Source organism: Triticum aestivum, chromosome 4B (genome assembly GCF_018294505.1).
Source record: "Triticum aestivum cultivar Chinese Spring chromosome 4B, IWGSC CS RefSeq v2.1, whole genome shotgun sequence".
Classification (NCBI taxonomy): Eukaryota; Viridiplantae; Streptophyta; class Magnoliopsida; order Poales; family Poaceae; genus Triticum; species Triticum aestivum.
In genome coordinates, this window is record NC_057804.1 from 279,735,711 (window position 1) to 279,751,796 (window position 16,086).

Consider the following 16,086-nt stretch of genomic DNA (forward strand, 5'->3'; position numbering starts at 1 on the left):
TGATCATGAGATAGATGAAACTAGAAGGCACAACCTTCTGTACCCTCCTTTTACTTTCTGTTATTTAGAATAAATAAAGGGAAAATAGTATTATCTGTCTGTTTTCTGAATTATCCATGCAATAAAAAATATCCCGAAAATTAAAGTTCTCCAAATGCCATGCAAATTTAGTATGATTTTTTATGGAATATTTGAGGTTTTTAGGCACTAACAACACAGCAGGGGGGCAAGCGCCTGGCCACGAGGGTCCAGGGTGCACCCACTCTGACTGGGCGCGCTCCCTGCCTCGTGGGCCCACAGTGGCCCCCTCCACTTATTCCTGCACCCACACACTCCATCTTCCTCCCAAAAAATCCCCATCCAGCTCAAGCACAAGTTCTAGCTCATTTTGCTGCGATTTTCGATCTCCTTGCTCAAAGCTCCATTCACAAAACTGCTTTGGGAGATTGTTGCTTGGTATGTGACTCCTCCAATGAGCCAATTAGTTTTTGTTATAGTGCTTTATTCATTGCAAATTTTTGATGCATAGGTGACCCTGTTCTTGAGCTTGCATGTCAAATTTATGAGGTCCCAAGTAATTCTAATGCATGATATAGGCTCTAGGCACTTGTGGGAGTAGTTGCTATCAATCTTGTTGAGTTTGATCCAGTTTTATTTTGAGTTACTAAAAAAATTTATAAATTTTTCAGAGGAAGAAATATTTCTAGGAAAATGTACCAAGGTGGTTCTTCAACAATGAAAGGACCCTGACATGCTATGCGTAAGCAAAACGATGAACCACCAAGGGAAGATGATGTGCGGCCTTGTGAATGGCCGCCAGAAGAGTTTATGGTCAATGCATGCATCAAGGATGAATTTGATACATATGTGCGTAATGCCGATCTTGAGGTCTTCATGCAAGATAAGTGTCCTCAGTACTATGATTTGACTGATTCATTCGTGAGAAGGTTTAAATTTACATCTTCGCGTAATTGTCAAAATGTCCTGTTTGATATTTATGATCAATCATATACCATGGACTTAGAAGATTTTACTACTGCTTGGAAACTCCCACAGTGGGGTAATGTTATTGAACCCCGTAAATCTGAATATAAAGATTTTCTAGCTAGTATCACTGTGGGAGAATCTAGGGACATAGCACAAGCTACCATAGGGAGCATTCATTTTCCTGCTATACATTATTTTGCTCTCTTCATTAGTAGATTCATTAATGGTAAAGATGAAGCATGTCACATGTGTGTCCCTGATCTTTGTGTTCTCAAAAGTGTTGTGTTAGGTAATAAGGATTACAACTTGGGGGCAATTGTTGCACGTAGGTTGCATAATAATGGTTTAGTTGGAGATTTATTTGGAGGGATTTATGCGACCTGTGTTGCTAATTATCTTGGTATACCTCCACATGAGGTTGATAGGGAGTTCCTTCCCGCTTATTTAGATTATGACGCTATGGTCAGTCATCATTTTCTTGTGAGGAATGAACAATTTCTCCAGTGTCGACTAATCTTTGACAGACGTCATGATGTCCATGTTACTCTCCCTGCTCCTTCCCTTTTTGATTACCAGGCAAAACAAAGATATGTTGTCACCAGGGAGGAGGCAACCGAACACGAGAGGAGAGCGGAGGAAGCTTGCTAACATGCCACAGCTCACGAGGCAATGGTTGCTACATCTCAGTACGACCCCAGTTATAACTTGGATATCAGTCAGGCTATCCATGGTCATAGACCAACTTAGGCCAAAAGCCTAAGCTTGGGGGAGTACGTATTTCTCACCGATATTACATTCATGTTCACACACTTATTCTAGTCGTCGGTGCTCATTTTTTTCATTGTATTATGCATGCTAGTTTAATTTCTTTTTCTAGCTTTCTTCTTGTGTGTTTGATAAACCTTAAGAAAAACCAAAAAAATTAGTTAGTTTAATTTCCATGCTTGTAGTAGTAATTAAAATGAAAACCCAAAAAGATTTCTCGTTCTTATTTTGCTTGTTGCGAGCTTTCCCGTGTAAATAGTTTTATTTCTTTTCTTTCTTTTGGGGCTCGAGAGGAGAAGACCATAATGAAAATGTTTAGTGGATCTCATATGCATGATTGTTGATTTAATTTAGAGCTCATATTACCTTGTCTTCTCCCTTGAATTGAATGCTTGCAGATTCCAGCTTAGTCTAATGCACGTGCACTATTATATTATACACACCATTCGGTCGTGCAAGTGAAAGGTAATAATGACAATATATGATGGACTGATTGAGATGAGAGAAGCTGGTATGAACTCGATCTCTCTTGTTTTTGTAAATATGATGAGTTCATCGTTCCTGATTCAGCTTATTATGAATAAACATGTTTGCAATGACAATTGGAGATTATAGTTGCTTATGCCATGCTTAATCAGCTAGGAGCTTATAATGGTTTACCTTGCGTGCCAATATGCTATTATAATGGTTGTGATGTGCTATGATAGGGTTGTATCCTCCTTTGAATGATTCGAGTGACTTGACTTGGCACATGTTCAGTATGTAGTTGAAACAAATCAACATAGCCTTCACGATATTTATGTTCATGGTGGATTATATCCTACTCATGCTTGCACTCAGTGTTTGTCGGGGAAGCTGATCCACGAACACCTATGGGGACCGGCGGACCGAGCCCCTTTCGGTTTGGCGGGGGGCGGAGATCGCATGAAGAGTGGATCGAGGCGAAGCACACGAGTAGTTTACCCAGCTTCGGAGCTCTCCGGAGAGATAACACTCCTACTGCTGCTTGTCTGATTGTATTGAGTTCTTGCTCGGGAGCGCTGAGTGCTATAGTACACACGAGGTGCTAACGAGACCGAGCGAGAGTGTTTTCTGGTTCCCCCCCCCCCCCCATGTTGCGCATGGGCCTCCTTTTATATGCTCAAGGGGTCTCTGATAGGTGGCAACGTAGACAAGGGCAAAAATGGAAAAGGAGTTGCGGTTGGTACAACTACTTGTACAGTGTATCCTACCTAACCCTGACGGCAGGGGACAAAGGCATTAAATGCCCGTCTGCGTCACCCAAATGGTGCGAAAAGGACCGTCAGGGACGCCACCGTTCGCCACGATGGCAGTCTCGTCAGCGTCGCTTGCCACCGTGCACCGCTGGCTGCACAGCCTCTTGCCATGCGCGTCTGGAAAGGCCTCAGGGCGACACGTTGGTGGATGTGCTGGAGCGCGGGCACTGAGTGGTAGCTTGTCGCGGCAAGCGCCTTGCCGCGGATATTGTCTTGTCGCGCCCGGAAGCTTGTCGCTCGCCGGGCCTTGACGGGATGCGTGGCGCGTCGCGACAAGTTCCTTGCGATGCCTTGGTTGGCCTTCTCGGCAAGCTCCTCTTGCCGGGGCCTTGTCTCCTTGGCTTGAATACTTTGCTCTTGAATGGTTCCAAAGGAACCACGGAGGACGTTGGCGGCCACCCGGCAAGCCTTGCCGTGGGGTGCTGCAACTGCCCGTGCACAAGTTCGGGATACTAGGGTACCCCTACTCTAGTACACCGACAGGAGCCCCCGGGCCTGGGCCACACATGGCGCCGAGCGCTGTTGGGCCAGGCCCAAAACAAGGCACGGGCATGCGCGGCCTGGGTTACGCCGTATCTTATCCGTATCCACCGCGCCCTCCCCCAACGGCACGCGTCGAATGCGGCGTCGTGGGAGAGATCGTGGGTGGTTTCTTTATTTGGAAGGACGAAACGTCCGCCCCCTCCCTCTTTATAAGCAGGGGAAACAGGGGCAGTTCGCCCATCTCGCCGGTTGTTACTCCAATTTCACAAATCTCCGCCGCTCCCCCCTTCTTCCCGAAGCTGAAAGAGAGCAGCGCTCCGCCCCCCATTGCCACCAGCACCACCAATGCCGTCGATCTCCCTCACCACCTCCGCCATGGCTCCGAAAGCCGACAAGGGGAAGGGCGTGAAATCGGTCGAGGCGCAGCGGCTCGCGGCGCTGTGAAAGGAGCGGGCCATCTTCCCCCCTCAGCTTGCCGCGAAGGAGCTGAGGGAGTACTACTACCTCTTCTGGTCGACGGAGACGCGAGCGCATCCGCGCACGAAGGTACTCCCGGCTGCCGCTTCGGAACTGGCTCCGAACGGATACCCCTTCTTTGCGCTGTTCTTCTACTGCGGGCTCAGCCCGCCCTTCTCTGAATTTTTCTATGACATCATGAACACCTACGGGTTCCGCCTCCTTGACTTCACCCCCAACGCCGTTCTGACCATGGCAGTTTTCGCACAGCTCTGCGAAAACTTTGCCGGAGTCCATCCAAACGTATCTCTTTTCCGCCACTTCTTTATGCCCCGAGTCGAGAGAGGAGAGCCTTTATCCGGCGGAATTGCCTAGATCTTGAGAGTCGGCAAGAAGGAAGCTTATCTGGAGGGAGAGCTCCGCAGCAAGTGGGAGGAATGGAGAGCAGAGTGGTGCTGGATTGTCGAGGAGAACCCGCAACCATTCACCGCCCTGCGACAAGCCCCAATAGCGCGCGGCAACGATTGGAGCAACGTGGCCCCGGAAGACGATAGGCTGAAGATTGCCGTCACCCGGATCCTTTGCCTCAGGCTTGCCGGGCTCACCGTAGGCGCCGTTGGCGCTGATTTTCTTCGCCGCCGCATCGCCCCCCTGCAGGAGAGGAGGAGACCTGCCTGGGAGTTCCAAAACTCGGCGGATATCATGAGGCTGCGCCCGGGCCTCAACTTCAACTTCACTGTCTGGAGCTGGACGCGATGCTCCTGGAACTGTTCAAGCGCGATCCTCAACATCCATTCATGTAGCCGAGGGGTGTCGTTCCGTTGTGCAATAACTCCTTGCTCGACCGCATCCGCACAATGATGCCGTTGTGCGATTCGCATGGAATCGTCCCAACCTGGCAAGAGCCTGCGGACGACATCGTGCGGGATTTCTTAGACGGCTTGGTAGAAGTGTCGGTCCGCTCCGACGAACAGAAGAGCCTCACCCGCGACACCATCGATGCGGAGATGCAGCGCATCGCCACTAGGCTGGAAGAGGCGGCGGCAGCAGCTGCCGCGGGCAAGTTCGGATTCACCGTGGAGGAGGCAGAGGCAGCAGAGGCGGCAAGCCTTGTCGAGCGAGAGGAGTTTGCCAGCGAGGAAGAGCTTGCCGGGCCTGAAGCTGAGTCGAGCGAGCCCGGCGAGGGAGAGCTTGTCGGGCCCGAACCTTCAGACAGCTTGCCGCAGGCGGAGCCCCCAGCTCTGCCAAGAAGGCGTCCCCGCAAGGCCGCGGACGTAGCGGGGCGGGAGACGAGTCAGCAGCCGCCGAGCCGCGCGACACGCTCTACCGCGGCAAGCACCGTTCCCGCGGGAGTGCCTCACGCCGCTGCGGCAACTGGAGCGGGGTCTTCCCGGTCCGCCGCTACTGCTCCTGCCAAGCGGACAAGGGAACCTACTCCTCCGCCTCGTCACACCGGAGGCGAGCCGGACTTCGATCTCTCCGCGCTCAGCTCCGACGAGGAAGAAGAAGAGTAAGATTCTTTGTTGTTCTTGTAGTTCTTCTATTTTTGTTGTTTTGTCTTGTATCTGATTTGCTTTACTCCGAACCCATTCCTTTTCAGGACTCTAGCCCAGAGAGCGGCGAAGAGAGCCAAGGTCCCGGTGATTGTCATCGAGGACGAACCCACCGCGACAGCAGAGGGCGTGTCCTAGACCATCTTGCCGGACCTAGCAACTTTTCCCCAAAGCTGCCCCCAGCGCAGCCCCCAGCGTAAGTGTATAGTTTATTTCCTTCTTTCAGGCGCGCATGGGTGCTCTTACTTTGCTGATATCTGACTGTTGGTTCGTGCAGGAGCAGAGCAGCCTCACCAGGGGAGCCTGGAGGCCGCTCCCAAAATGCCATCTGCTTCGACTACACCGCCAAGGGAGGATTCCCCGGCAAGGGAGCGTTCTCTGGCAAGGGAGAATTCTCCGGCAAGGGACAGTTCTCCGGCAAGGGACAGCACCAGCGACCCTCCGGTGGTTGAGACCACGACTGCAGATCCTAGTACAGGTAATCCTCTTGCTTTAAAACTTCCCTTGGGTTCTCCTTCTTCTGATTTTCTTTTTGGATATTTATTTGACTTTTCTCCCCTCTTCGGTCGTCAAATCCATGTGCTACGGATCCAATGGAAACCGAGGTCACCGGCGAGAAGAACGCATGCAGCAACACCGACGATGCTGTTGCCACCGAAGGAGAGGCCGGCGTTGATGATCCCGCCGGCGAAGAGGCCGCCAAAGCTGCCGCCGCAGAAGCTGGCGAGGGATCCGGCGATCGCACTGACGGCCCCGAGGCCGCAGGAGCGCCAGGCGCTGTGCCGACCGCCGATCCCTCCGCCGCTGCTGCAGCGCTAGGCTCCGAAGAGCCCCAGCCCGGCGCCTATTTGAAGGCCAGCGACGGTATCTTCATCAAGCTCCCCTGGGCGTCAAGCTCCAGGGCGCCAGCCAAAGGAGAGATTTTGGATGGAGAGGTGCTCGCCTCCGCTGGGCTGACGCTGGTCGATGCGCCAAGCAACAGCAGTGATGAGCCTGAGGAGGAGCGGCTGCTTCGGAAGCTGTTGTCGCTGTACCGTGCCCGACAAGCCAAGCTAGAATCCCGAGAAGCGCTTGTCGCGAGGGCGGGAGTGGACATTGAGAAGGGCGCTGAGGAGCTCCGGGGTCTCAGGCAGGAAACTCTCCGAGCCGTGGCAGAGGAGCGGGAGCAGGTTGCCGTGGAGCGGAAAGCTTTCCTCCTCATGAAGGCTGAAGTTGAAGAGCAACAGCGGCTTGCTGCCGAGAAGCTGTCTGCGCAGGAAGGTGAGTTGGCGCAGCGCAAGGTCAACCTTGACAGCCATGAGGAGGAGCTTGCCGCGCGCGAGCAAGCAATTGGCAGGGCTCTCAAGGAAGCAAAGGATGCTGTCGCAGCTGCCGAGGCCGCGAAGAAGGAACTAGAGACGAAGATGGCGCAGCTGGAGGCCGATCTCAAGGCGAGCGGCGAGGAGCTTGCCACGCTCAAGCGTGAGCGCGAGAAGGACGCCGCCGCTCATGGCAAGCTGCAGGGTCGCCTTACTGAGAAGAGCAAAGAGCTTAGAGCCGCCAAGGACTCCAATGCAGATCTTGAGTTGAAGTTGGCCACTTTGACCAAGACGCTGGACGGCGCCAGGGAGCAGGAGGTGGCCTTGAAGGAGAAGATCAAGGCCGACGAGGCGCTGCTGGCAAGTGCTGCTGCCGCCCAGAATGCTTTTAGGGAGACTATGGAGCACTGGACTGAGGGTCTGGTGAATGTTGCCGCAGCCATCGACGGGGAGCTGGCGCAGCTAGGGATGGAGGATCTCGGGTACTCCTCCGATGATCACCTCCAACCCAGCGCCAAGCTCAGCTTGTTCTTCAAAGGCATGGCGACGGCCCTCCAGCGACTCTGGGAGAAGATCCCAAAGCAGCTGGCCGACGAGTCGCGCAAGATCTGCGCGGGAGTTCTTCAAAAGGTGCTGGTGAAGGTGGCCTTCCGCAACCCAGGCCTCAACCTCACCAACGTCCTCAGGTCCCTGCCGCCGGATGCTGATCTGGAAGCGCTCAAGGCCCTTGTCACACCCATTGTGGACAAGGTGAGCGAGATCAAGAGGGTTGAGGGCGATCGCGTAGACTAGGCTGCCCGTTTTCTCTTTTTCTTGTCGTTGCTGGTCATGTTATAAGAACAATCTGTTAGAGCTGCGACAAGCTATCTTGTAATATAACTCTATTTTGGGTAGAGATTGCTGTGTTATTTCCTTTACTTGATTCCTTCCTTTGTATGTTTTTCCCTACGTTTTTAGGGAACTTGTCGGCGCAGGCACCTTAGCCGCGAGCGCTGAGTGCGGGACATCAGCAGCCTGCTGGCGGTGCCGCTTCCGACAAGAAACCTTGTCGCAACTAGTCGCAGCTCACTTAAGTTGTTGAGCAGACTCGAAACAAAGTAAGGGCGCAACTAGCTACGAGTTGGTTCCTCTGCGCACAGGTTTTCCATACAAAGTACGGTCGTTCGAGGAAGATAACTTAAAAATTTAAAACTGATTGCTCAAACTTTGGCAACTTAGCTTTTCTGTCTTCCGGTAAGGCGAAACTTCCTTGAACGATGCCTGGTCCACACCATTATCTTCTCCTTTCCCCCCGGCAAACTTGTGTGCGGGGGAACCTTCCTTTCCTTTTTGAGAAAAAGAAAGAAGAGAAAATAAAGATATGGAGCCTTACGGCTCGTTATCGCTTACTCGGGGTAGGCGCTGCACAAAGTGTCAGATAACGCATGCAAAAATAAAGTAGACATCATGATATTGACAAGATGTGCGGAGCACATGGGCTTTACTTATGCATGGGGGCTGCGCCCGGCTTTGTACAAAGGATTACATGCAACATCGGCAAGACTTGTACAAAAGGTGGTTGCCGGAAAATATTCCGGCAACCGCGCCCTACGGGTAAAACTTACGAAGATGCTCAATGTTCCAGGAGTTGCTCACCGGAATGCCATCTTCAGTCTCAAGGCGGACAGCGCCAGGCCTAGTGACTCGTTTCACCCGGTAAGGGCCTTCCCACTTCGGCGTCAACTTGTTGGAATTCTTGGCGAACTGAACGCGCCAAAGAACAAGGTCGCCTTCCTCGAGACTTCTGGCATTAACTTTGCGGCTATGGTAGCGGCGCAAAGCTTGCTGGTATCGAGCAACTCGTACAGCAGCCTGAAGACGGTCTTCCTCAAGCAGCAGCGCATCATCTTGCCACAACTGCTCTTGCTCGAGCTCATCATAAGCGAGCACTCGAGGTGACCCGTATACGAGTTCCATGGGGAGAACTGCCTCTGCTCCATAGACTAGAGCAAAAGGTGTCTGGCCAGTGGCTCGATTTGGTGTCGTCCTGATCGACCAAAGAACCACCAGCAGCTCCTCAATCCAATTCTTTCCGCACCTGTGCAGCCTGTCGAAAGTCCTGGTCTTGAGCCGCGCAGCACTTCAGCATTTGCCCTCTCTGCTTGACCATTGCTTCTCGGATGAGCAACAGAAGCGAAGCAGACCTTGGTGCCATGATTTTGGACGTACTGCATGAAGGTGCGGCTCGTGAATTGTGTGTCGTTGTCGGTGATGATCCTGTTAGGGATCCCGAAACGGCAAACAATCGATCTGAAGAACTTAACTGCTGACTGTGCTGTCACCTTCCTCACTGGTTCCACTTCAGGCCACTTTGTGAACTTGTCGATTGTGACGTACAAGTACTCAAAGCCCCCAACAGCTCGGGGAAAAGGGCCGAGGATATCGAGCCCCCAGACCGAAAATGGCCAGGATAAAGGGATCGTCTGGAGAGCTTGAGCTGGCTGGTGTATCTGCTTGGAATGGAACTGGCACGCTTCACACTTGGTTACTTGTGCAGTTGCATCCTGCAGGGCTGTCTGCCAAAAGAAACCTTGCCGGAACGCTTTGCCGGCAAGTGCTCTTGCGCCAATGTGGTGACCACATATGCCCCCATGTATCTCTGCCAACAGCTTTTGTCCGTCTTCCCGGTGAATACACTTCAATTTCACACCGTTGAGTCTTCTTCTGTACAGTGTGTTGTCGACAAACTGCTACATACTTGACTGCCGGGCTACTCTTTCCGCTTCTTCTTGCTCTTCGGGAAGTTCTCCTGTCTGAAGGAAAAGGACAATCTGTTGTGCCCATGCTGGAGCTTGCGGCTCGACAACAAGGACTAAAGGCACATCTGCTGCTGCGGGAACATCTGCTTCTACGGCGAGAACCTGCGGCTCAGCCGGAGCTTGATGTTCCCCGGCAAGCTTGCCGGAGCAAAACTTGTCGGGAGCGTCTGCTTCAACGGAACAAATCCTAGTGCTTGCCGGAGCAGACTGCTCCTCAGCACTCTTGGTGTTGATTTTGACGACCTTCTTGGCGGCGGCTTCGGGGAGCTCTGCCGGAAAATAGTCACCAGAAATCAACTTCCTCTTCTTGCTCTGTCCAGTTGATGGCGTTACACATGGTTGAGTCAGCTTGAGCACAAAGATCCCTGGTTCCACAGGTAACTTAAGCGCGGCGCACTTTGACAGGCCATCGGCAATGTCGTTCTGAGCTCTTGGAACATGTTCCATCTGTAGGCCGTCAAAGTGCTGTTCTAGCTTTCTCACTTCATCAACGTAGGCTTCCATCAACGGACTCTGATAATTCTTGTTCACTTGGCGGATGACAATCTGTGAGTCACCCCTAACAATGAGCTTCTTGATCCCAAGGTCTGCTGGGATCTTGAGACCGGCAAGCAATCCTTCATACTCTGCAGTATTGTTCGTTGCTTGCTCCTTGGGAAAGTGCATCTGGACTACGTACTTGAGGTGCTCTTCGGTGGGTGCACCAAGTAGCACGCCCGCACCGGCGCCTTGCAGCGAGAAAGCACCATCAAAGTACATCAGCCACTCTTTGCTTGCTTCCTTGACGGGGATGCTGGTTTCTGGAATTTCTTCATCTTGTGTTGGCATCCACTCTGCTATGAACTCTGCCAATGCTCTGCTTTGGATAGTTGAAGTGCTCTCAAACTTGAGGCCAAAGCTTGACAGTTCCAGTGCCCACTCGACAATCCTGCCTGTTGCTTCTGGATTTTGCAGTATCCTCTTCGGCGGAAAACGAGTGACGAGTGTGATCTCTTGTGCTTGGAAGTAATGGCACAGCTTTCTCGAGGCCACGAGAAGGCCGAAAAGCAATTTCTGCACACCAGAATACCTTGACCTAGCTCCCTGCAAAAGGGAACTGACAAAGTAAACTGGGCGCTGCACCATTCTTTTCTGCATCTTCTCATGCGCCTGCGCAGATCACCCTTTGTCGGGACCAGAGCTTGTCGGTGAAGTCCCCTGCTTGTCACTGGATGCATCTGCCGTGGTTGCTGGCTCATCATCCACCTCCCTCTCCGCTACTAACGTAGCACTAACCACTTGATTGGTTGCCGCTATATATAGCAGCAACTTCTCTTGTGACTTAGGTGCGACAAGTGTTGGAGTGGAGGACAGGTATCTCTTTAAGTCCTGCAGTGCAGCCTCCGCTTTCGGAGTCCATTTCATTGGACCTGCCTTTTTCAATATTTTGAAAAATGGCAGGGTGCGCTCAGCAGACCCAGAGATAAACCTGCTGAGAGCAGCTACGCAACCGGCAAGTCTTCATACATCCTTGATCTTGTCGGGATTGGCTTCAATTCCCCGCTGAGACACGAAGAACCCGAGAAGCTTGCTGGAGGGGACTCCAAACACGCACTTCTCGGGGTTAAGCTTGAGGTTGATCTTGCGGAGATTTGCAAAGGTTTCGTCTAAATCTTGAATCAGAGTAGACTTGTCCTTGCTCTTGACCACTATGTCATCCATGTAGGCTTCCACATTTCTGTGTATTTGCGGCTCAAAGGCGTCGTCGACAACCCTTGCAAATGTTGAACCAGCATTCTTTAAACCAAAAGGCATCCGTACGAAACAGTATGTGCCACATGGGGTGATGAATGCGGTCTTCTCCTCATCCTCTTCTGCCATGAAGATCTGATGGTATCCTAAGTATGCATCAAGAAATGAAAGCAAGTCACATCCGGCCGTGGAATGAACAATCTGGTCGACGCGCGGCAAGGGAAATGAGTTGGCCAACCACGTAGGATGGAGCACTCCTCTGACGAGGCCTACTGCTTCCAATTTCTTGATTTCTTCTGCGATGAATTCTTGGCGCTCCACTGCCTGTTTCCTGACTTTCTGCTTGACGGGCCGTGCATGAGGACAGACGACAAGATGGTGCTCGATTACTTTCCTGGGAACACCAGGGATGTCAGACGGTTGCCACGCAAACATGTCGACGTTCGCCTGCAGGAAAGCAACGAGCGCGCTTTCCTATTTAGGGTCGAGAGTGGCACTGATGGTGAAGGTACCACCAGTGTCGTCCTCCTTGGCGGACACCTTCTTGGTCTATGGTGGAGCTGCCGTTGTCTTTTTACACTTGCCGGTGGAGCTCGATGGTGCGTCTTCGACGGTAGCGCAGCACTCCAAAGAGATGCGCTTGCCGGAGTGGGCATCAGAACTCTTGCCGGACTTGGTCTTCTTCTTCACCCCGGGAGCTTCAACGGCAAGTGACTTGCGATCTGTTGCGGCTGCTGCTTCCCGGTAGATCTTGTCGGCGCAGATAAGAGCATCCTTCTTGTCGCCAGGGACGGAGATGACACGTATCGGGCCTGGCATCTTCAGCATGTTGTATGCATAGTGAGAGGCTGCCATGAATTTGGCGAGTGCTGGACGGCCGAGTATCCCATTATAAGGCAATGGAAAGTCAGCAACATCAAAAGTGACCCTCTTAGTCCTGAAGTTCAACTCGCTGCCAAATGTTACCGGCAACGTGATCTTTCCCTTCGGCTTGCTCCTTCCCGGATTGATTCCTTGGAATGTGCCGGTCTCTTCGAGCTCGCTATCAGGGATCTGGAGTTTCTGGAGTACCGCGGAGGAGATCAGGTTCAAGACGGCCCCGCCGTCAACTAGCATCTTAGTGACCTTGAGGTTGCGGATAGTTGGTGAAACCAACATCGGCAAGCACCCGACCGCAGTTATGCCATCAGGGTGGTCCTCAATATCAAAGATGATAGGCGTGCTGGACCATTTCAGGGGCTTGCGTGACTCAACAGGTGGTTCTGCCGCATTGACTTCCCACACCCACTGCTTGAGCTGGCGGTGTGAAGTATGCAGAGAAGCACCTCCGTCAATGCATAGGACCTCTGTGGCTTTCTGGAACTCCTGCTCATCGGTCTCGTCATCATCCATATCTTCATTGTCATCGTCATCTTCAATCTTGTCGCGGCCGCGGGGAGGTCTGTCTCCTTGCCGCTACTTAGCCTTGCCGCGGCGTCCTCCTCGGCCGGGGCGTTTCTTGCTAGCTCCTCCAGCACCTTCCTGGGCTTTCTCCTTGTCGCGTCGCTCGTATTCAGCTTTTTGCCGCTCGACAAGCTGTTCGACCTTCTTGCAGCTCTGGAGGTCATGGCCCTTGGTGCGGTGGATCTTGCAGTACTGCTTGTTGGTGCCGTCCTGCTTGTCGGCGATCGCCACAGCCTGGTAGTTGGTGCCCGCGGAAATCTCCTTGCCGGAGCTACCAGCTTTGGCTTTCTTGGCGCCACCTCCGTTGCTGGACTGCTCAATGACTAGCACATCTTTGCCTTTCTTCTTCCTGTTGTTCCGCCGCCGGTTTTTCTTTGCCGGGGCAGTCTCCTCACTATCAGATCCTCCTGCTCCTATATTCTCTCTGGGGAGTTTCCTCCCTTCCTCAGCATGTGCACACTTGTCGGCCAGGGCATATAGCTCACCGACGTCTCTGATCTTGCACATAGCCATCTCCTCCCGCATCCTGCGGTTTTGCACGTTCTGGTGGAACGCGCTGATTACCGCGGCAGGGTGGACATCTGGGATGTTGTGCTGTACACGGCTGAATCTCTGAATGTACTTGCGCAGGGGCTCTCCTTCCTTCTGGGCGAGCAGATGAAGATCGCTCTCTTGGCCATGAGGCTAGTGACCGCCCGTAAAGGCGCCGACAAACTGATGGCATAGGTCTGCCCAGGAGGATATGGAGTTGTCTGGCAAGTGCATGAGCCAGGATCTGACATTAGGTTTGAGCACCAGCGGGAAGTAGTTGGCTAGGATCTTGTCGTCCCGCCCCCCGGCAGCTTGCACCGCGATGGTGTAGATACTGAGGAACTCCGACGGATGCGACTTGCCGTCGTACTTCTCTAGTACATCTGGCTTGAAATTCTTCGTGCTGGGCCACTGGACTTGCCGCAGCTCACGAGTGAACGCAGGGCAACCTCCCGCGTACGGCAAGTCGCCTGGTTCCCTTGGCGCATGCATGTCGACAGAAGGCCCAGCGCGCTGGTCGGATTGACGACGCGCTTCTCTTTGGCGCTCGATGCGAGTACGAGCGTCTTCTTGCTGTCGTTCGTGAAGAACTTGGCGCTGATCGCGACGCGCTCGTGGATCTGATGATGCAGTGGAGTCACTGTCGAGGTGGATCCGGCGAGTCGGCGATCTTGGCCTTCGGGGTGGAGAGTGCATGGTAGTTGCACCCCCACCGGTTTCGTCGCCATCGGCTCGTGCCTGGCGGTCCTGCCGCGGCAGCGACGCACTCGGCTGCCGTGGAGTGTCGCCGTTGGCGAAGCCGATGAGACTCTGAATGGTGGCCCTCCATCCGTCGATCTTGTCTTCCGTTGGAGGGTAATCCAGGAGCAGTTGAGCTCGCGCCAAAGCTTCTGCTGGAGTGGTGGGTGGCAGTGGCGAGCGGTGCGAGGAGCGGGATATGCTCGGACTTCTAACTATGTTAGAAGGAGCAGTATCCCGTCCAGGCGACCGTGTCTCTCTCGTGCCAGCACGCAGGCGTGCATGCTGGTCCTGAGCACCCCGAGATCCACCAGCTCGATCTTGGTCCAACAAACATATGGCACTGCGAATACCATGACGCTGTCGATCATGCGCCTCCTGAGATGGGCGTGGTACATGTACGGACGCCGAGGTCTGCGCAACCTTGTCCTTGGACCTGGCAGCGTCGTGAGCTCCCTTGTCGATGTCCATTCTTCCGCCGGCGTCTACCCCACCACTCGTTTGCTCCGGTGGTGGTGGGATCGACGTGGACGGAACAGTTGCCGCCGAAGCCTTCTTCTTCGGTGGCATGTCGATGAAGAAGATGAAGATCTAGCTCGTGTGAACGCCGGATCAGGTTCACACAACCTCGACGTCCCCTACCTGGCGCGCCAAAGATGTCGAGGAAGCTGATCCACGAACACCTATGGGGACCGGTGGACCGAGCCCCTTTCGGTTGGGCGGGGGGCGGAGATCGCACGAAGAGCGGATCGAGGCGAAGCACACGAGCAGTTTACCCAGCTTCGGAGCTCTCCGAAGAGATAACAGTCCTACTGCTGCTTGTCTGATTGTATTGAGTTCTTGCTCGGGAGCGCTGAGTGCTACAGTACACACGAGCTGCTAACGAGACCGAGCGAGAGTGTTTTCTGGGTTTTTTCCCCCACGTTGCGCATGGGCCTCCTTTTATATGCTCAAGGGGTCTCCGACAGGTGGCAACGTAGACAAGGGCAAAAATGGAAAAGGAGTTGCGGTTGGTACAACTACCTGTACAGTGTATCCTACCTAACTCTGACGGCAGGGGACAAAGGCATTAAATGCCCGTCTGCGTCGCTCAAATAGTGCGAAAAGGACCGTCAGGGACGCCACCATTCGCCATGATGGCAGTCTTGTCAGCGTCGCTTGCCACCGTGCACCGCTGGCTGCACAGCCTCTTGCCACGCGCGTCTGGAAAGGCCTCAAGGCGACACGTTGGTGGATGTGTTGGAGCGCGGGTACTGAGTGGTAGCTTGTCGCGGCAAGCACCTTGCCGTGGATATTGTCTTGTCGCGCCCGGAAGCTTGTCGCTCACCGGGCCTTCCCGGGACGCGTGGCGCGTCGCGGCAAGTTCCTTGCGATGCCTTGGTTGGCCTTCCCGGCAAGCTCCTCTTGCCGGGCCTTGTCTCCTTGGCTTGAATACTTTGCTCTTGAATGGTTCCAAAGGAACCACGGAGGACCTTGGCGGCCACCCGGCAAGCCTTGCCGTGGGGTGCTGCAACTGCCCGTGCACAAGTTCGGGATACTAGGGTACCCCTACTCTAGTACACCGACAGTGTTGATTAATTTTAATGCATTTTCATGACTGTTGTCGCTCTCTCACCTGGTCGCTTCCCAGTCTTTTGCTAGCCTTCACCTGTACTAAGCGGGAATACTGCTTGTGCATCGAAACTCCGTAAACCCCAAAGTTATTCCATATGAGTCCACCATACCTTCCTATATGCAGTATTTACCTACCGTTCCAAGTAAATTTGTATGTGCCAAACTCCAAACCTTCAAATGAAATTCTGTTTCCATGCTAGGTGGGTTATTCTCAAGAGAAGTGGACTCCGCTCCTCATTCATGAGAAAATGGCTGGTAATCGGGATGCCCAGTCCCATGATCAAAAGATCAAAGCGAATCAAAATAATTAAACAAAACTCCCCCAGGGCTGTTGCTAGTTGGAGACACTCATTGTTTCGAGCAAGCCATAGATTGATGCTTGTTGGTGGTGGGGGAGTATAAACTTTACCAT